This window comes from Rhinolophus sinicus, chromosome 16, assembly GCF_057876585.1.
Source record: "Rhinolophus sinicus isolate RSI-liver-muscle chromosome 16, RSI-T2T, whole genome shotgun sequence".
Taxonomy (NCBI): Eukaryota; Metazoa; Chordata; class Mammalia; order Chiroptera; family Rhinolophidae; genus Rhinolophus; species Rhinolophus sinicus.
The window spans coordinates 91,802,831-91,823,962 of NC_142516.1; the positions used below are offsets into that span (position 1 = coordinate 91,802,831).

General features: G+C 42.7%; 1 long non-coding RNA gene across 2 annotated transcripts; it reads right to left on the reverse strand.

Moving 5' to 3' along the window:
• Positions 1–1,566: 1,566 nt before the first annotated feature.
• LOC141571314 (uncharacterized) lies at positions 1,567–17,714 on the reverse strand. Of its 2 annotated transcripts, XR_012496080.2 has the most exons (4): positions 17,516–17,714; positions 12,663–12,844; positions 10,562–10,751; positions 1,567–1,781 (listed from the first exon to the last, which is right to left on the reverse strand). It is a non-coding gene; the product is annotated as an uncharacterized LOC141571314 (long non-coding RNA). The 2 variants fall into 2 exon arrangements; XR_012496079.2 differs by lacking the exon at positions 1,567–1,781 and having other exon boundaries at positions 8,334–10,751.
• Between the last annotated feature and the right edge of the window lie 3,418 nt (positions 17,715–21,132).

Here is a 21,132-nt window from a genome sequence, read left to right on the forward strand (position 1 = left end):
GGGGTATATAGCAAGTGAGCTGTGAGCCTGAGATTTGAATTCAGGTCTGTCCGCCCTCTTCATGCTATGGCGCCTTTCTGATAGACCTACAGTGAAGGCTTAGCACTATGACAGCCCATTCTAAACACATGTTTCAGTCTTCTATTAATGTGCTCGGGCCAGGGCTCATGTGACAAAGCAGCCTAAACTAATGACTGCGTCACTGCAATTTCCAATCAGCCTAAGATTAATTGAAGAGGAATTCACCAGAGCTGATAGATTCCAGAGCTGGCAAATAAGTTTCATCTCACTAACTAATTCTGATTGTGATGGGTGCCTGGACAGCTGTGTTGAAAAAGAATCTGAGTCCCTATGTGAGGCCAGGAGCCAGGAGGGCTCTGATGTGTGAGGAATATGGGGCCTGCCTCAAGGGAGGCAACACCAGTGACGTACTTCCTATCTCTGAGGTACCCTGGTGGGTACCAGGAACCAAAATGTAGGCTCAGACCTCCACTCTAGATCATAGGCTAAGTCGGTAATTACCACAGATTAGTATTATGAAGACGGGCTCAGTAAAATGCGGTGTTCACAGTTCTGTGTGACATGGGGACAGTGGAACACCACAGTAGATCAGATTGTAATTAATTATACAGGCATGCTTCATTTTTAGGAAACCCAATTTTGAAGACCCGAACTCATAAAATTATAAGTGATAAGGTTCTCAATTTTACAAAAGGATGCTGGGATGCTTTTAAATAGTTGCATCCTGCCCCCACCCATACACACGCAAGACTTGCCAGGGGTGATTTAGAATCTCCTCTGTGACAGAAGAGGGAGGCGGGCAAGAAGCTTCACTGTTGGGAGACATGCCTTATTGAAAAGCAGTCAGAAATGAACATTTATAAAACTGCTGCTGGAGGATTAGACAGGGGAACTATGATTCAATGTCTCAAAATTTAATGTACATGACTCTTCAAGAACATATCTATCAAAGAAATGCTTAGCTATCAACATCGTTGAAGAGAAGGAAAATGGCAGTGGATGAGGGAAGATCTTTATACCGTAGCTTCACCGTCTGTCCAGCGGGCCTGATCGTCATGGCACGTGCTCAGAGAGGATGATTCTGTATCCGCAGTATATCTGGCATCTCCAGGAAGCAGTGACATACATGGAGTAAACCTGTCTCTGGAATCACATCAGTGGCCAAGGGCCTGTGGGCCAAGAATGACCCAGAGTGGAAGGCTTTCTCAGGACCACTGGGACCTCCTTGGACCACATGGGGCCATTGCCTGAGACAGGCTCTCGGGGACCAGATTAGAATTTGATGCTATCTATACAAGCATGCTGGAATTAACACGTTTTGTATAACTTTGCTTGGGATACGGTGAAAAATGGCTCAATTTTCTGTTTCTGGCTATTGAATACTTTCAACTCTTAAAATTATGCAAGAGTCACTGTTCACTGATTGAAGCCATAATTTCATAATGAGAACATCTTACACATTCAAAATAATTTGGAATACTGTTTATATTTAAAGAGCTTTCAACGTACATCTGCAATGTACTTACTACCAAAAGAGGTGGCCAAATGGCACACAACCAGAGTTTGGATGCATTGAAGGCTAAGTTGACATTTGATGCTGACTTTATAGAGCTGGTTCTCTTCTGAGTAACTGATGTTTCATAACGTCCTGGATGTACCCAGTGGGGCACTGCAGTCATCCCTTGAGGTGGCCCCATGCAGTGACTTTCACTATATCGTCTTTGTTCTTATTTGCCAGGCACTAGAAAGCTCATGATAGCCTGATGAAGAAAGGAGAAAATGCATTTACTTCACTAAGAGTTCAAGCGTAAAGGTAGTTTATAATTGCCACCAAACTGTGATCAATATATTCCCTTCCTACACATGGCCCTCAGTCCAAACAGTATATCTCTGCTATAGTTCAGCTTCATGACAAGGATGCTACTGGTTATAAACATAACGTTCACCCCAGGTTATGTCTCAGTCTTTTAATACTTGGGATACCTCTGAGGTCAGCCCAACAGAATCTATAATATTATACTGTTATGCTTAGAATAACTTCGTAACTGCCAATTGTCATAAGGCTTCAAGAGATGGCATCTTGAATAGTAGTCTACTCCCTTAAGTTGAAGGAAGTTTTATTTTAATATATTTTTGAATTGGGAGTCAGAAAAAAAAATATATATATATATATATATATATATATATATATATATATATATATATATATATATATATGTTTGATCCCTATCTGGGAAAGCTTTGTAAAATATAAAACTCAAATTACTAAAGTATTAAATGAACTTCAGTGTTTTCATCTCAATTTTCTCTGGAGCATCTGGCAACTAGGTGACAAGATTTCCCAGTTTTGTTCAAGTATGTATGAGTTAGATTATTAACCAGGTAGCAACTTAACTCTGCCCCAGCACCATGGTTGTCCAGGACATGTGGTCAAGCCTGACCATTCCTGAAATGTGTTGAAAGATGGTGAATGCTTCTTTTGTTAAATGTCGTAGACTCCAACAGACCCTAAGTTATCACATCTGGCTCATTGATGATCATGAGACATATGATTACCCAAGTTCAGGATAAATGCAAATGTTAACTTCCTCCTGACCAATAAGTAATTGTTCCATAGGGCTCAGTGATAAACATTCACCACACTAGAGAGTAAGTGGTAAGTGATTTTCTATTTAAATATATAATTTATAATTAAATGTATTAATTTAATATAATTTAATTTATAATATTAAATTTATAAGTATTTAAATATATAAATGGGCTCTCATATGTGTAATATATATTATTATAATATAAGGGTATAGAATACTGCCCCTTAATGTGAATTATCACGGGAATTTCTAATAGTTTCATGAAGACATAGCCAATGATCTGTTTATAGTAATGGCAGATAACCTGCGCAGAACAAAGAAAACTTGAATTAATTTAAGTAAAACAAACAAAACAAAGGGTTTTATTTTCTCTTTAAAATTCAGTCAATAAACACTTAACACACAAAATTTTGGCAGGAGAATTTTGTGGTGTTTGCCATTAATAGAACAAGACTGATATGGTTAAAATCTTTTAAATATGTGATCCAAAAAACTGTCACGTGATGGTGTGAAAGTTCTTGATTTTCATCATACGCCCTTTGATACACCTGGATTTTCAACTGTGTTGTTGACGCTGACAGTTCACAGTGACATTTATGGCACACATGGGGAGCGAGAACGGGAGAAGAACAAGGATAATGAGTTTAAACAAACTTGGCATTGCTATAACTGTAGATCTTAGAAAAAAATTTTTCTTTGCCAAGAACAGGGAAGCTATTAAACTGTGAATAGCTTTCATACGGAGTGTTGAAAATCAACCTGACGTGAGACAGTGCAGCTACAATTAGTTGGGAAACCAAGGCAGTTGCTACTTCCAAGAATGGTGTGGTTCAGAGTCAAGGTGAGTGATATGTCCTCAGCCAGGGTTAAGGCCATGGTCACAGGCGGCACGAGGCCATTTGAGCAGACAACGAACAATGATGCCTTATCAAGTCTTCATGCAAACTGCATTAAGCAGAGGGTCCAGGATTGGTTTTGAACAATGGCTTCCATACTCACAGTGCTTAGCGAGGCCAGGGGCATCCCGTTCTGATCCAAACGTCATTTTCTTCAACTCCTGACTTCCAACATTATTAAAGCAACACTGGGAAGAGGCTGATCAGCAATGAATATTGCATCCCTTCCTACGGGCATTCTCAAATGTTCGTTGAAGGGTGAAAAACAGCTTCTCAGAAATGTAAGATTTTAAAAAATTCTTGAAGGATGGACTGACACCAGAATGTACTTATCACCTTGGTACGGGACACAGACTATGTCTATACAAGACCAACCACATGGTAGAAAAGAAGAAATGAAGTCTTCCAGATGTTTTATCTGCATAACATGAAAAACTTCTTTGAATTTTTCACTTTCCTTCATGTGTTTGATGTTGTATAGACAAAGTCACAGATAGGAGGATGTGAGAAGAAAATGAAAGGTGTGCAAAAATACAGCATCAAAAATGCTTTTTGATGATAATAAAGTTCCCCTTTAATGTTTTAGAGTTCTTTCCAGCAAGATTTAATGGGTTTTATATAGGACATATTAGCATGTTTTTGGCCTTTAGGAGCTGTTGATCTCAATGCCTAAAAATCAAAGAGGAGAGAGCCACAGACTGAATTTTTAAATGTCCTCATCATAATACAAAGTTTGTTCCTGGTGGCTATTTTAGAAAATAAGCTGATAAACCCAAGTAGAAGCTAATGCAGGAAAACTAAGATTAAGGGTGGGTGGGGGGAAATCATAAAGTCAGAGGAAATGCATAGAGCAAAGCTAAGGGAAGCAGGAAAATAGAGACGCACAACTCTGATGGTCTCAAAAGATCTGTCGGGTTGAGATCTTATTGTAAAGAAATTTGGATGCCAGACTGGGCAGCATGTATTTATTTTCCTAGGCATGGAGGAGTCATTCAACAGTTATTTTTGCATTTTTTGTTTATTAGTTGCCAACAACAGAATCCAGTCTGCCTAGTCTAAGTTGAAGGAGAATTTATTAAACAATATTAGGTAACTTACAGAACCTTCAGGTGAACCAAATAGTCAGGCTCTAAACCTAGATAACAGGAAAACACATACCACCAACACTCCTAAGCCTCCATAAACCTCCCACACTGCATTTAACAGAAGAATGGATCCTCTAGGTAGCTACCTCCAAAGGTCACTCACTTTTGGTTCCACTTCTATTGCAGGAACCTGAGGTACCTGTGATTCATGGAACTGAAATCATAAACTTGAGCTTTAGCTGCAAGGGAGTCTGGGAGAGAAGGGTTCTACTTTAGGAAGGCATTGACCCAAAATATGGACGTTGAATGGTATTGGATGGTTACTAATGAGAAATATCCACTACAGGAATGAGATGAAGGTAGCTTTGCTTCAGGAAAATTAAGTCAGTGTGATTTATGTAGAAATATTGGAGTGGGAAAAGGCCAGACGTGCAGAAGACAAGTTAGGAGCCTGTTGCAATTGTCAAAGGAAGCAGTAATGAGATGTTTCACTACAATGGTAGTAGTGGGAACACACGCGAGGAGGAAGATTCTGGAATCACTAACAAGATAGAATTGATGATATTTAGCATGATAGTTGATGCCATCAGTAGAAATTGGGAAGTCAAAGGAAGTGCCATTCTGAACGGGTGGGTGGAGTCCAGTCTCAGACACTATGGTTTGGGGGACAGCAAGATATATCCAGGTGGACAAATCTAGCAGGCCACTGGCTAGCTAAATCTGGAGCTCTGGTGAGAAGTATCTAGACACAGGTATTAGAGTCACCTACAGAGACATGATAGTTGAAAGAAGAGGACTGGGAGAGTATAGTTCAAAGTTAGTGTTTTCGTTCCTTTTGAAAATTGGTTTCTTTTTGTGTGCATCAGTATTCCTGGTTGTCTGCTATAGTCACTTAAGGAGACCTTAACCCAGAGCCTTTTTGTTCCCCCAGCAAAAAAGAACCAGCTGAAGTTTGACTCTTGTCCAAATAACACCTTCTTTCCTATTTTCAAATGATCTTTCTATTCTTTATATAATTACGTCTTGGAGGTTTGAAGACTTACTTGTTTATGTCAGGGTGACAGGGTGTATCGTAAATAAGGGAAACCAGGCCTTGTTTTCACTGCTGTCATTTTTTTTACCTGGTCTGAGAAAAAACTAATGACACAGTTGGTAGATCAAAAGAGTTGACATCACAAAAGGGAAAGTTTTGGAATCTCTAACCTGAGTGCTCTGTTTGCGAGGAGAGGGGGACTTGTTTCCAAGCATTTAAGTGCCATAGGAGCTCACAGCATGGGGCCTCACGGCCCCACATTTCCATTTCCCAGCCTCCCAACAATGGGGCCTTCTCTGAGGCCTAAGAGAAAGAGACCCTCTGCAGAGTGAATGGGAGGCTTGTTACCCACAAAGAGTAAAGGAAGAAGTTGGGACCAGCATTTTCTTTTAAATCAAGGGACACTTTTGTTTTGAAGGACAAAACTGTCTCAGAGCAGCCTGAGCTGCTCCATGGGGAAGGGGCCTCGGCCTCCAGCTTCACTCTGGTCAGGACCGCGGGGCCCCTGGCACTGGCCAAAGTCACCGACACCCCTCAAAGGATCCTGAAATGGGGGCCAATCAGCTGCTCTGGGTCATCAACTTGGGCACAAAGTCACAGGTACCCTCCTTCCTTCTGAGAACTCGCCCCCTGACACAGAATCCTCTGAGAAGATGCTGGAGACAGACAGGCCTTCACACACACACGGACGCCCTGCTGCAGAACAACCTTCCTATGTAACATTGCCATTTGTTTGATACAAAGTAAGAGGCTCTGCAGTGCCCGGCAGGGAGGAGACCACCGACCCCCAGTCGCAGAGCCCCGCGGGTGCTGTTTCCCATCCATGGCACGCCGTCCAGTCCTCCCCACGCTGAGGAGTAAATCATTGAATCAGTCCTCAGAACTCTGTCTTCCCGAGAACATCAGGAGAAGCAGGCATTATTATTTAATACCTTGGGGCACCACAAATATGCATTATTCTGAACAGTAACTGACCTTGTCCCTGAGAAAGAAAGAGTCCTTTACGGGAGAGCCAGGCAGGGCAAACATGGGGGTTTCCTTCAGGAGATCAGAAGACTGAAGGGCATCAGGATGGCATCTCTGCTCTGGTTAAACTCCAACGTCACTCTGTCTCTGGGAGGGGCATTCTGCTGTCAAAGTTTTATAGATGGTCCCAGACTGGGCAACAGATCATTAAATAGAAAATCAGACTTGCTTGCCCGAGCTTATGCTTCTCCAGTGTTGACCTGGGTTGTAGCTTTTGCAGCTGTGGCTTCAGGGGACATGAAATGCCTACCGAGGCCGTCTTGAAGGGGCAGGGAGACTAAGGAAAAGATGCTACGGGTAGCCCTCAGCACAGGAGGACAGTGGAAATGCGTGGGGCTGAGCACTGGGAATAAAGCCATTAGAGGAGTGGGAATCAGCATGGTTTCTTTCCTTCCAAATGGGGACATATTCTCTGGCCTTTCTGGAGGCTCTAGGGACCCCATTCATGACCACGACATGTTAGCCCCGACAGCGTCCCAAGGCCCTGGGGGCTGAGACTCACAGTGCTTCTGTCTGTAGAGCCCTAGTGGAGGAAAAAATGTGGGGTTGGCTGCAGAAAGTTTCATTCTCCCAGTGGGGCAGTAAGTCCAAGGTCAGCTTTTCGGCCCCTTGGTCACAAAGCTACAGGAAGTGAGTGCAAAACATTTTATTTGTCTCTTGGTCCTGCAAATAATGCAGTGTATCCCAGATATGCTTGGTTGCACCGTCAGAGGAAAGCCAAGATCACAAAAGGGACTGAAGGTGTCAGAGGAGAGGAATGAGAAGTCTGAGTTGTCAGCTTGCTCAAGGATTGTCTCAGATAAAAAGCTAAAAGGAAGTTGGGGTGGGGGGCTCTAGGACAGAGCCCCAGGGTGGTTACCCCCACCCCCTTCCTTGCTTCATATCAGCCAGAATCAAACAAAGATGTCATTTACCCACCAGCTCTGAGCCAATGTCACTTCATGGGTGGTCTGACCCAGTAGAGGTGGAGGTGGAAAGAATTAGACAAAGGACAGGATGACATGAACCCACTGACCTTTCACCTTATCACACATTTGAGGGTGGTCTGGTTCTCACTGGGCTTCAGAAAAACCTTGGTGGTCCCCTGCCCCTTCTTTCCAGGACTGGCTGGAAGCCCCCCTTCGTACCTGTCCTTCTTCCTCTGACAGGCTGTTGACAACAGCATCCTGACATCTGCAGAGGACAGCTGTTTACAGACCACAGAACAGGTACCTGTTAACCCTCACCACCGCCCAGTGACTTGTTATCATCGTCCTCACACCTCAGTGTAGAACCAGGGGTCCAGAGTAGTTAAGAGACTTGTCAAACATCACACCATCTAAAGAAAAAGTTCCTAGGATCTAGCATTTATTGAGCACATCCTACCTTCCAGATAAGTGCTTTGCTTGGATTTGTGATTTCATCCTCATAATAGCCCAGTGATATTACTGCCCCAGTTCACGCATGGGGAAGCTGAGGCACAGAGAAAACCCATGCATGTCAGTAGTCGTGGGACATCAATGTCTATTGTGTCAACCAGGCAGTCTGGCCGCAGAGCCCTGGCTCTTCACCCCAGGGTGTGCCTCTGCCACAACCAGTGTCTGGTGAGAGCAGAATTTGGGTGCAGGTCCTACACCACCTTTCCCTCTACACTGGGGATTTTGCAGGTTCTGATCCCATAGATCTAGGATATGGCCCGAGGTTCTGCATTTTTTTAAGAAGCTCTCAGATGACATTGATGCTGATTGCCCACCGGCCCCGCTGTGGGTGACAAACTTCTGTACCACAGCTACTTTTTATTGTGCTCTGACCGCCAAAATCCTTTTATTTATCGCTGACTGCAGTGACCCGTGCCCCCGCCCACACACACCCTGGCCATACCTGCTCCTAAATGTACCTTGTTCTCAACTCTGACCTAGTCAATGTCTGCATAGATTAGGACAATGCCTTTTACCGAGCTCTAACAAAGACGCTCCTGCCTCAGTCCCAGACACTGCTGAGTACGTCAGGAAGGCTGGGGGTTAGCAAAGTGATGCTTAGCCCTTTCCCGTATCAACCAATCCGTCCTCTCTCTTATCCTTTCCATTCATCCATTATCCATGTAATCTATAGAACAAGGCCCAGGAAAGGAGCTAGCAAATCAGAGATTTCCTGAAAGCTTGTTCTTCTCTGCCACACCTGGATAGGTTGACTTCTCTGCCAATCACACTGTGTACATACACAGGATTGGCTCTCCAGCCTCCACCCCACCCCCAGAGACACAATTTCCTGACCAAAGACTTCACTCTCCTGACACACATCATCTTGGCCAATAGGCACAAATCTGAGCCTTTCTGGGAAGGATCAAAATCACTTCTGATCTAAAAAGTGTAAGATTGAAGAAGCAGAGATGTTTTCTCTTTCCCTTCAAGTCCTGAGCCCAGTTTTCTAGCTGTTCTGAGCCTTGGCTGAGAACTCAGAACTCTTCAAGTAGAGTCCTTTCACTATTAGGATTTTTGAAGACCATCTCCCTGTGTGATTAAGTTTCTCCTGACTTTTTTTTTCTACAATTTCAAAAGAAAGCCTCACATTGAGGAAAACTAGAAACACATGATTCAATGATGTCAAATGCTCTTGGGATTCCTCCTTCCAAGGTCTTTGTTAATTGTACCCAGTATCTATAGTGATAAATTTAAAGACACATGAGACAGCGGGATCCCCGAAACACTGGGCTATTGTACTGTCCCATTAAGTTGAAACAATGGGGGCAGAGTCTTGAGCCTGTCTCCAGGGCAACAGAAAATGCCAGTCACAGTCAGGTGGATTTTCTGATGAATTTTTAAAAATAGAGTTTCACATACTTTGTTATTTTAAAGACAGGAACATTAATTCATAAGTACTTAGATGAAATGACAAACAAGTACTTTGAACCAAAAATATATCTTTGATTTAATCCCAAGTTTTCTTTTTTGGTGCTTTGTTGATTGGAGGCAAAATAAAATTCCTCATGTCAGGGGAAAAAAGACACCATGGAAAACCCCAAAAAAACATATTAGCCAGAAATCTTTTTTTTTTTTTTTTTTAATCTATTTTAGTATTTAAATATCAGCAAAAAAATCTCTATTGCCAAACGACTTCACTTTGCTCTGGACATCCGACCTGGACCTCCTAAAAACTCTGAGGCAGTTAAATACAAGCTGGGAGCTCTTCTAAATGCAGCTGTAGGCAAAGGACCCCCAGCCTGTCTAGGGGAGACTGCCAGCGTGTCCATCGGGGACTCTAGCGCCAGTCTTTCCTTTGGCCTCGTAGCTCCCTGGCCCCAGTTGGTTGTCTGCACTCAGCTTTGGTTTCTTGCCATCACCTCTTGTGCGTGACACCCATTTTGGCATTTTCCCAGCTGATCTCAGCATCCCCCTTTGGATATGATTTTAAGCCTTGTTTCTCCAGACACACTGGTGATAACTAGGAATAAAAAATTCTGGAGCTGTGGAATCCAATGTGACAGCCACTAGCCACGTGGGGCTATACGAAAGATTTAAAAGTAAACAAAATGTAAAAAGCCAGTTCCTCAGTCCCACTAGCCACATGTCAAGTGCTCAATGGCCACATTTCCTTCATTGCAGGAAGTTCTACTGAACAGTGATTTAGAGACTTTCCTCCTCCCCTCCTAGCCCCAAGGGGCTGACCAACTTAACTTTAGTATCTTCCCCCAATTCCCCCAAATCAAGTAACATGAGACTGAAATCACTGAAGTCCAAGACAATTGTGTTACCCTTCTCTTGAGATAGTCCAGGAGTGGCTCAGAGTTCCTTCAGGCGACTCCACGGTGCCACTAGCTTGCCTTCCCATAGGGCACAGATAACAGATAGTGGGGTCATCAGTGAAGAAGATTTAGGTTGAGGAACTCAGAGCAGCTTGGAAGTGCTGATGCTAGAAACAGTAGAATAATACCTTCATTCCAGTGTATTTGGGCACAGCCAGACTACATGAGTTTGCTGCCTGCTTATCTCTTTACTTGGCAAGGTGCCTGCCATTCCGCCATTAGAGATGTATTCCTTTGGGTTTCACAAATATCTTCTTTACTCTCCATACTGGGACAAGGTACATGGACTACATTTGTGAGCAGGAGAGAGAGACAGACCTGTAGGGGAATACGGGCAATTGTCAATAATCTCGCTTGACAAGCCCCCCCGCCCCCCCCCTGAAAACAACCCTATAGGTGAGAGAGAAAAAGAATGAGGAACAAGAGTGCCTCATCCTATATCATAGTTCACAAGGGAGAAACCGTGTTTAAATATTAGCCAGCATAGTGCTGGGCCCACTAAGTGTTCAGCACGTAGATGAGTTAATTATAGATATTCAATTTAAAGAATAGTTTTAAGAACATTTCAGCATTACAATCACTCCAATGCATGTTCATCCATCATGAATTTAAAAAAAAATTAAGCACCCAAAGCAAGTTTTCTCCCACAATTTTTGCTTAATGAGCAAAAATCATCCTTTCCACATCCTTGCCCTGAAGAAAACTTCATTTTACTCACTCATTTGTTTATTTATTCATTACACAGCTATTTTTCTGTGCCTATGCAAGCATTGTTGTCCTTGCAGAGGACACAACATTGAGTAATGGCCCTTGATCTAGAAGCTGGAAACGTGACTATGGAATCCCAATTGGGACCCACAACGTCTAGAATAGAAGATTTCTGGCCTTGCTACCTCTGATCTGCATTCTCCTCCCCAAGTTCCTGAATTCCAGTCTGTCAGATTTCATCTTGGGTGCCTAACTGAGAAAACTCTAAATCATAGTGGCTTACACAAGATGGAACTTAATTTCTCTTTCAGGTGAAAAACCAGAGTTGGCCTCCAGGACTAACATGGCGCTCCTCTGGAAGCCAGCCTCCACTCTTCCTCTGGTTTCACCAAACTTACCCCATCGCTTCATGATCTAAAAGCTGCATTCTAGGTGGCAGAAAGAAGGGAAACAAGGGGCGGCCAATGGTTCAGTTGGTTAGAGCGTGAGCTCTTAACAACAAGGTTGCTCAATTCACACATGGCATGGTTGGCTGCACTAGATTGAAGACAACGAGCTGCTGCTGAGCTTCCGGAGGGGCGTCCGGATGGCTCAGTAGGTTAGAGCGTGAGCTCTCAACAATAAGGTTGCAGGTTCAATTCCCACACGGGATGGTGGGCTGCGCCCCCTGCAACTAAGTTTGAAAACGGCGACTGGACTTGGAGCTGAGCTGCGCCCTCCACAACTAGATTGAAGGACAACGACTTGGAGCTGATGGGCCCTGGAGAAACACACGGTTCCCCAATTTAAAAAAAGTTAAAAAAAAATTTTTTTTTTTTAAAAGGAGGGAAACAAAAGAAGGGCATCCCTTCACGCTTTTAGGAGCCTTCCTCTTAACCTCACTGGGGAGAATTTAGTCCCGTGGCTGCACCTTTCCTATTTCTCCCATCAGGCTTCTGATTCAAAAGAGCAAGTCTGGGATGGTAGGGTGCCACTGACCACCTCTGTCACCTGCCACACACTGTGCCTAAGACACTGTCCTACTCTACAAACGCTGCCTACAGATTCAAGGTCAGAATCCATGCCCTCTGGTGACGGAAACAAAAGCCATTAAGCTTTAATGATACTCACATCACCAACGGTCTTTCAATTGTGTATATTACAAAGTGCTCACCTTTTGCATGCTTACTTGTTATTGTAATATAGAATTAAAATGGATGTCAGGAGACACGACTATTAAAACGTGCCTTATACATTAAGACAAAACCTTTGCAGAGGCAATAACAACAAAACAATAACATAAAATTAGAACATCGAAATTTTTATAAACAACAAAACATTAAATTGGTCATATTGACAATGGAATTTTAAATTTCCAATTACTGCTAATTGAAAAATCTTAGACATGGAGAATGGGGAAATGTTACCATGAGAACCCCAATTTTTTAGACCATACTTTGAAGTAACTCCGTATCTTTACTTTTTATGCATAAGAGGAAGGAATGGAACAGAGCGGAACACACTGGCATGTGTAATACTCACAGTGACACAGTACATGGCCGCTTTGATGTTAATACCTGACAGTTTAAAAAGGACCAGCTCAGACTTCACCTGCTGCTGACATTCGACTGCGATAATTAAACTACCAGGTTTCCCACGCAGAGAAGAGACCCATTTTCTCATATCAAGTGAAGTGCTCCTCTAAGTTCTGTCCAAATCACACCCTAAATGCAGAGAGAACTTCTCTTTAAATTTGGGATTTAGTGAAGGTTTTAACTGTTTGTAGCCAATGTTTCATTTGCTTTCGCCCCAATGGTTAACGTTGGATCCCTGTCCAAAGCAAGCCCCCTTCTCTGTCTCCAAATGTTTGTGAGAGTTTCCATACGCTCCCTGTGCTCGTGGAAAAGACTAGTTGAATGTTAAGAGGCAGCTGTGGTGTTGTTTCTTCTTTTTCAGGCTCCCCGGTGACCGGGCCCTCTCCTTCCCCACAGAGTGCCACATCGGCAGGCCACTGACTGACTGGTGACCGTGTCCAGCTGTGCTGTGGCTCCCCTGCCAGCTCTGCTGGTCACTCATGGGCTCTCCAGTCTCCCACCTCACTGACCCAAGTCGTAGACTTCTGACCAGCACCACCTACAAAATCAGTAGAAATTCTGAGGTGTGACTGAACCCCAGCAGTGGGACCATCATTGATGGGAGCTGTAATCCAGTGGCAGAGACCCTTGTCTCCCAGTGTCCTTTGTCCCCTTTCCCCCATAGTAATAAAACCCATAATTTTCGTAGTAGATATAAAGACAACACTTTCTAACTTCTCCTACAGTTAAATGTAATAGCACATGCCTAAGTTCTAGCCAAAGAGGTGTAAGTGAAAATGGAAGAGAAGGGTCATGCCCTTCTTTTCTCCTTCCTCCTTTTTACTGGTGAAAATGTAGGTGCAATGGCTGGAGCTCCAGCAGCAATCTTGAGCCATGAGATAACCGGGAGAATGGAAACTATAGATGTAAAAACAACCAAACAAACAAACAAACAAACGAAAAAGGAGTTTGGATTCTTCTGACACTATCTAGGAAGATCTAGTTATGAAGTAACTGTCTCCGGACTTACAGAACATAAGAGAAAAATAATCTTTCTTGCTTAAGTCACTGTTACATGTTACTCATAGCCAAATTTAATCTTAACTATATGCTATAAATATAGAGCTGGCCGTAGTCAAATGGTGAGTAGGTGAATTGGTTTTTCAACTCCTGGGCTCTCGTTTATGTCCTCTGATACCCTCTGTCTGCGCTAATGCTCTCCACTAACGTATGCATGCTCTGCAATTTTTCTAATCACTCTTCTGTCCAGATTTACATCCCATCCCCTTGGGATCTGATAGGTTGACTGACTAGGTAATAGTGAAATGTATGTAAGTTATTAATGGGATATAATGAGTGTTTTTATTCTAACAGGGGCTTGGGTGACTAGACCCAAGGAATGACTAACATAGGTACTCTAGCAGGTAATGATGGCAGGCATTTTCAGGCAGGCAGGCAGGCAGGCAGGCTTTTTGACATTTGATATAGAAATATAGTTCTGCAAACTGTCAGGCAGCGCCAAGTTTATATCCATAGCGTGTCAGATTCCATTAGGATTCCCTGATACTTAACTCAACTTTCTCCTTGTATTGCTTACTTGTGTAAAACCCTATCAGTGGTGTTCAAAATAAGATACATGCAGCCCTGGTGAGAAAAAGTGTGGAAGTTAACAGTTTAAAAATGTCAAGTCTCTCTCCAGAAATGATATTCTTTGGATTTTCCTATCATGGAAAACAATGTTTGAAAAAGACCCCTATGTCCAACAGAACAGTGTGTTGAAAAGTCTTAGGCTCCCCTCATAGTCTCCACCAATTAGCCCTCAACCACGCAAGTAAGCACACGCTCTAAATTAAAACAATGTGCACCGTACGGAAACACCATTACTGGACAAGTCTCCTGGCTCCAGGCCTTCGAAAAAAATCGCCACCCCAACACCCTTCCATTTGGAAATTATGGTGCTACCACCAACTGATACAATATCATGCTTTTTGCTTCTTCAAATCATCAAAGCCAGAGCTACAAATTATTTATGAAGCAGTAATGATTTGTTGTTACTTCAGTAGCTTATATCAATGGGCTTTTCTCTAACTTCTTATAACTCAGAGCTAGCTAACAGTCAGGGAAGTACATAACGAGGAAATATAGGAGACCACCTGAGTCACTGAACACCCACTTTTTCTTAGCTTCCATGGGTGTCACTTCCAGTAAGAAATACGGTAATCTGAGCCTGTGTCCTGGACCCTGAAGTAACAGCTTATGACCGAAGTGTAATTGTAAACCAACTTCCTTGGAGATAGCAGTGCCTTGAAATGCAAGGCTGGCCTTGGGAAGCAGGGAAGCAAGTAACCTCATGGTAGCCTCTTATCTTTCCTTTCAGTGCCTCTTATCTTACCATCCTCTTCCTCCTCCCCCTCTCTTTCATCCCACTACTGTTCACAACAATGGAGACCTGGCAGGAAATGAGTTAAAAAAAAAAAAAAAAAAAATCAAAATATCCTGTTACCCATAATTTAAAAAAAAATCTTCAGTTACTTCCCCACCCCCCACCCCTGCCCCCTTATTTTCTGTTATAATTGTTGCTATCCTTTTAGGCCCTTACCCAAGCTCACCAAGCTAGAGATCAAAGGCCCAGACAGAGTTTTCAGGTGGAAGCACACTTCTCAACCAGCCATGTGGGGGAGTGTAAGCTGTCAGGTGACATGACTGCAGCAATTAACTGGTAATCTTGTGGGAGGCAAGATGGAATGGATGAAACAATGAGAAAACAATGCCAGTTGAGGATAACTAACAATGATGTCATGCTATAAGTCAGTCCTTGAAATAATAATGCACATGCCTAAAAATAGAGTTCAGGAGACTAAGGAACTAGGTGGGTGTAGAGGCCTAAGAACTGAAAAGGTCCAGTCAGGGCAAGGTGAGCCTCGCCAGCTCCAGGGAGAGTGTTCTCAGAACTGCTGAAGGCAGTTGTTTTGACCAGAACTTGATCTCATTAAGGTCTTTGTGAATTTTCAGTTTTGAGGCATCCAGCACTGGTTGAAAAGAAAAGGACGCTTATGTGGGCCCCTTCTTCTCTGCGAGTGGAAAAGCTACTCTGGGAAAGGACCCTTTCTTCTGGACCCACCGGCAAGGGGTTGTGGGTTTTCTTCTTCAGTAAAACCCTTTGAGATGCAAGGAGAGGCAGGAACGAGAAACACTTCCACTAAGAAGCTGTTAGAGAGAAATCAGTGAAAATGAAATGAGGTTTTAATCTTACTACTAAGCCATATTATGCATATATAATGTCTAATCTTTTTGTAAAATGAGCAATAATTTAGATACACTAGAGTCAATATTTAATTGCCCATGACTTCAACATAATTTGTCCCTTTGCAAATGTAAAGTTCTTGCTATTAGGAAGACAAATCCAGTCTAAAGTCAGATTTTGTTTCTAATTCTAGATTTAAATAAAGGTCCCCTTTGAACATGGTTTAAATTGTTGAGTTCGTCGATTTATGACTTTGTGTTAAATGAGATAGAGAAAAAACATCCAGCACACTAGCTGACCATGGTGTTCGGTGCTCAATAAATGTTAATTTATTATTTTTAACAAAACTGTATAATTAAGCTATAATCTGCAGTAATACAGATTTATTGAGCATTCCAAATTTTTCATTAACTCAGCCCATGTTTTTCCACTTAGATGAGCTTAACATGCACAATGGGAACATGTTCAGTTTTAATTATACTGGACCCTCCCTAAAACTCTTATCTCAAGGTTCTGTATTAGAACTAATTCTCCTTTGTGTACTGTAATAACCATATTATCTCAATCAAGATCTCAGGTTTGCAATTTGTAATTATCTCAGCACGTCAAACAGTCAAACAGGTCTTCCTTGACTGACAAAACCTATTCTGCTTCTCCAAAGTGGGGATGTTTTAGTGCGCGTGTAGTGGATGTCTGTGTGTCATTCATTTTTAGGGAAACTGCGGCGGAGTCTGCTGATTCCTGTAATAGTTTTAACAGGTGTTATCTTTCAGACTGCCTTTAGTGAGTGATTAACATCTTTGGCCACATACAGGAGAGCACTGGCTCTTGGAATAAATTAAATACTATAAGTAAACCAAATTATTTTAAATGCAATAGAGCTTTCAAACAAATCCTCTAGTTGCTCCTTTGCAAAGTGAAGGATTCTTTCACAAAGCCAATAATCACTTCCTAATGCATGGGTTTTGCAAATCTGGAATTTAATCCCTCACATTTGCTTAGAACAGGTAACCCTTCTTTATTTGCTACTCTGGGGGTCCGTCTTTTGGCTTACTTTTAATTGAAAGAATAAAAGAATCAAGACCAGATTGTTCCATCACGTTTTGGTTTGGGCAGGGTTGACAACTAATGTATAATGAGTAATTTGGTGTAAATGGAATGGAATGGAAGGTGTGGGGGTGGGCTGGGGAGAGGGCTGGGCTGAAGGGACTGAGCCCCAGAGGAGTAAGTGCAAGATCCTAGCACTGCTAAAGTTTGAATACCTTTGGTTTTCTTTTTAAATTTACCAGGCTCTTTGCAAGATTACATCCTACAAAAACAAATGAACTAAAACCCGATATTCCACAGCTGATTTTGTTCACGGAGTGGTAGACTCCAGCACAAAGAGATATGTATGCAGAGTGAGGAAATATCTAAGCCGATGTTGTGAAACAAAACCAGGAGATGGAAAAGGACAAAATGAGTTGGAGAAGTATGTTTTTCTAACCTGGAGAATAGAAAACTAAAAATAAGACCTCCTTCCTATTAGAAAGGCTGACCCATGTCCTTTGCATTTCTCCTTGGTGCCCCTCACTCACATGCTTCCGTCTGGTGTGGCTGCCATCCAATCCTCCAGGGAGAAAAAGAATCTTGCTTTGTCCCTGCCAGACTTTCCAAGCAAACGTAGTCCTTTGTTTCAGAGCTCTTTCACCTTCACAAAATGCTGATACAGTTTCTACAAATCAGAGGAAATCTGATGGTGGGAGTGGGGCAGGTTTGCAGAAAAAGAATTCTATTTCCTGCAACCAAGAGTGGATACACTTAAAGTCACCTCCCCCGGGATGAAGACTGATGTGTTGGTGGCCTACACCCTGCATGCTTTAAGGGTTCCTTTCTGGGACTGTGCCAAGCAGTGTAGGAATTGGCTGGGGGGGGGGGGGGGAAGGACAGAGAATTGATCCCACCTAAATGCTCTGCCCAAATTTTTCTTGAGATTTGTAGCTGAATGTTCTTCGAGGTAATGGCTTTTCAGGAGAAAACTTCTAATTGTGACGGCTCAACTCAGTCAGCCTCTTTGAACTTCCCTTTGGGGTTCTCTAAATCCTAAATGTGCTTTACTTAAAATTGAGCACAAGGGCATTTCAGGGGATCAGTCAAAGATAATAGAAGGTTTCCGAGCTTTTCTAGTTTAAAAGAAGGCTGTTTTCAGAAACTGTGAACAAGAGAGCTATTATCAGCATTTAATTATTTCTATGAATACATTACAAACTCCTCCATCACTAGAATGTAATAACTAAAAACGGCCTTATAATGAAATTTAAATGAATTCCATTCCATGAAAACGAGACTTTAAAATCAGCCAGGCAAACAATGACATTTTTTTTTTCCCTGTTGGCTCCTCAAAACTGTTGCCCATCAAAACACAAGAGAAATGTTGTTCTCTTCACATACGGTGCGTGATATTAACGTAACTTTCATCAGCGTTCCAAGCCCCTAGTTATGCAATATGCCAGGGCAAATCCAACTACTTCAAGGGTATTGGGAAATGTCCCCACCCAGTAAAAAAACCTAACTAAAGTTTAATATACTTCAACTGAAAAGACTGGCAGGTGGCATGAAGGAATTTTGGAAGTGGGTGCTTTAGTCACCACTTATATAAATATATTTGTTCTTTGCCAGCTGTCAACAGCACAAAGGCCTGGGGTGTAAAACATGCTAGGTTGAGCTTTAAAGGTCAAAATGTAAAAAAGTAAATAAACATTTAAAATATATTCACTTTTATCTAAGAGTTAATTGTGCAATTTATGGACCTGTTATTTTTCTTCCTGATGGACCTTGGGCAATTGTTCTTTAAGATCTTCTCAAGATACTGAGTTTGGCAAGAGAGAGGGTAGGAAAGTCATATTCAGTAACTGTTCTGGCTCAGGTAGAAATGTTCAACGCATATATATATATATAATCCATATATATCCAATGGCACAGCCTTATGATAGAAAAATGTGCAGCCATTCACTATGATATTTACAAGGAGTTATGATGTTAGCAAAGTGTCTATGATCGTAACAATCAAAGGCAAGATTCCAAATTTTATACATAGTATGAGTCCACATATTTAAGATGAATGAAGAAAACAAGACTAATGGGGAGCAGGTAGGGGTAGGGGTTAGCGTTATGGGTGGAATTTGTTTTTGTGGCTTTATATCTCTTCATATTTTTCTAATGAGGATGTATTACTTTTATATTTGTGATTTTAAATGAAGTTTTAAAAGACAGATTCATTTCTATGCCTTTTCTGGACTCAGTCATTTTTAATTAATCCTCTTGTTATTTTTGCAAGGTTAACCTTAAAGCCTCTTGAGTATTGGTATAAATAGAGAGTCCAGAAGACAATGGAGTCCCAGCCCGGTTTCACAGAGAATGTGGACAGAAGGCTAACTTAGGCAGGGTCTGTCCAGACGCAGCACGTGATACAGTGTATACTTGTATATCTCTTAAATGGCTCTCATGATTATTAAGGGTTACCTTTGAAGGGTAAATAAAAGACACTCCTTTTATTCCTCCAGGAAAAACTAGACGGCTTGGAGTCGCGTGAACAACAGCTTCAAAGGGAAATAGGCAGAAAACAGGACAGTTCCCGAGGAGAGACTTGGTGTTCATTTCGGTAGCAACTGAACAGTAGAGACCTCTTCTTGGGTCGCAGAGCTCAGCCAAAACTGGGACCGAGATGTAGGGCCCCGCAGAAGCATTGCTCTGCATTCAGGATGAACAACTCGGCCTCGTGCAGGAGCAGACAAAGAAGAATGGGACTTGCTGGAGTAGGGCAGAAATCAGGATGAAAGCAGAGAAAAACAGACCTGATTTGTGAGGCTGGACAGAGCTGTCCATGTCATGGGAGGTGAGGCGAGTGAACCAAACCAGACTCTGTTTTATTACCTCTAGCCACCTGCCCATGGACAAATTGCACCCTTGTCAATTATCATCTGGAGGAAAATTGTTTCCATCCCCTTGCTCGCAAAGACTGGCCTGCGTGTGTGTTGCCAGCAGGATGAGGATGACCTCCCAGGGAGAAAAGAACAGGGAGGATGGTGGATTTGGGGGCAGAAAGAAGGATTTCAGGTTCTTCGGGAGATCAAAGCAAGGATGCAGAGGTCTGCGCTGTTGCAACATGCTTCTGGACATACCTGCCACAAGCAGCCACGCTAATTGGCATTCCTTTTCACCACTGCCGTAGTTCCTTTGAATATTTCGACATTTAAGCCTGTCCCTGTAATAGTAGCACTGTATTTTCGGTAATTCTTTCCCCTATGTGAACACCTGCCATAGACACTGTAGGGGGCAATTGGGCTTGTCCTATTGATGCTGCCTTAAAACGTATCCAGAATCCAACCACAGGTCCACCTCTGCTTCCTCCCACCCAGATGGTCCAAGTCATTATCTCCTCTTACCGCAAAAATCTCCAGATGGACCTCCCTGCTTCTCCTCAGGCCCCCGAGGCCCCATTCTCCATATAGAAGCCAGAGACATTTACATAAAACCCAGGTCAATCTGCTTCAATCCCCCACGTTCTCCCTGCATGAACATCAAATCACAGCTTTGCTGGGCCCCCAGAAACCCTCACGCACACTTCCATCTGACCTCTCCGATTTCATGTTCTGCCACCTCTTCCACATGAACCAAGCTTCCGTACCTCCACTCTTTTCCCGGTCTCTGGAACTCACCAAGCCCGACCCTGTCTCAGGGTCTTGGCACTTGTTGGTCCCTCTGCTCGGAAAACTCTTATCCCCTACTCTTTATTTTAGTTTGATTTCATCACAGAGATTTTTCAAAACAACAAGTTTTGAAATACAGTCAACATTCATAAATACTACATGAAATTATCATATTTTGCTAGACAAAGTGACCACTTTGCAACCATGCCAAAGTCTGCTGTCGTGTACAGTGAGGTTGGGCCTGGGGAAATATAGCAGACTGCCCTTCACCCCCATCCCAGAGGCCTCTCTGGTGACATCTCCTTGGTAACTTTCCCAAAGTCCAGATTCTGGACTTCACTTTTTCCTCTGCTCTTTATGTGGCTTTTCTTCCTGCCATTAGGACTCAGCACAAATGTCCCTTCCCAGAGAAGCCTTCTCAACCGAGTTAACACTCTTCCCATCACTTTGTCCCATCACCCTGTGGCATTTTATTCACAGCACTTAACACAATGTGAAGTAGCTGT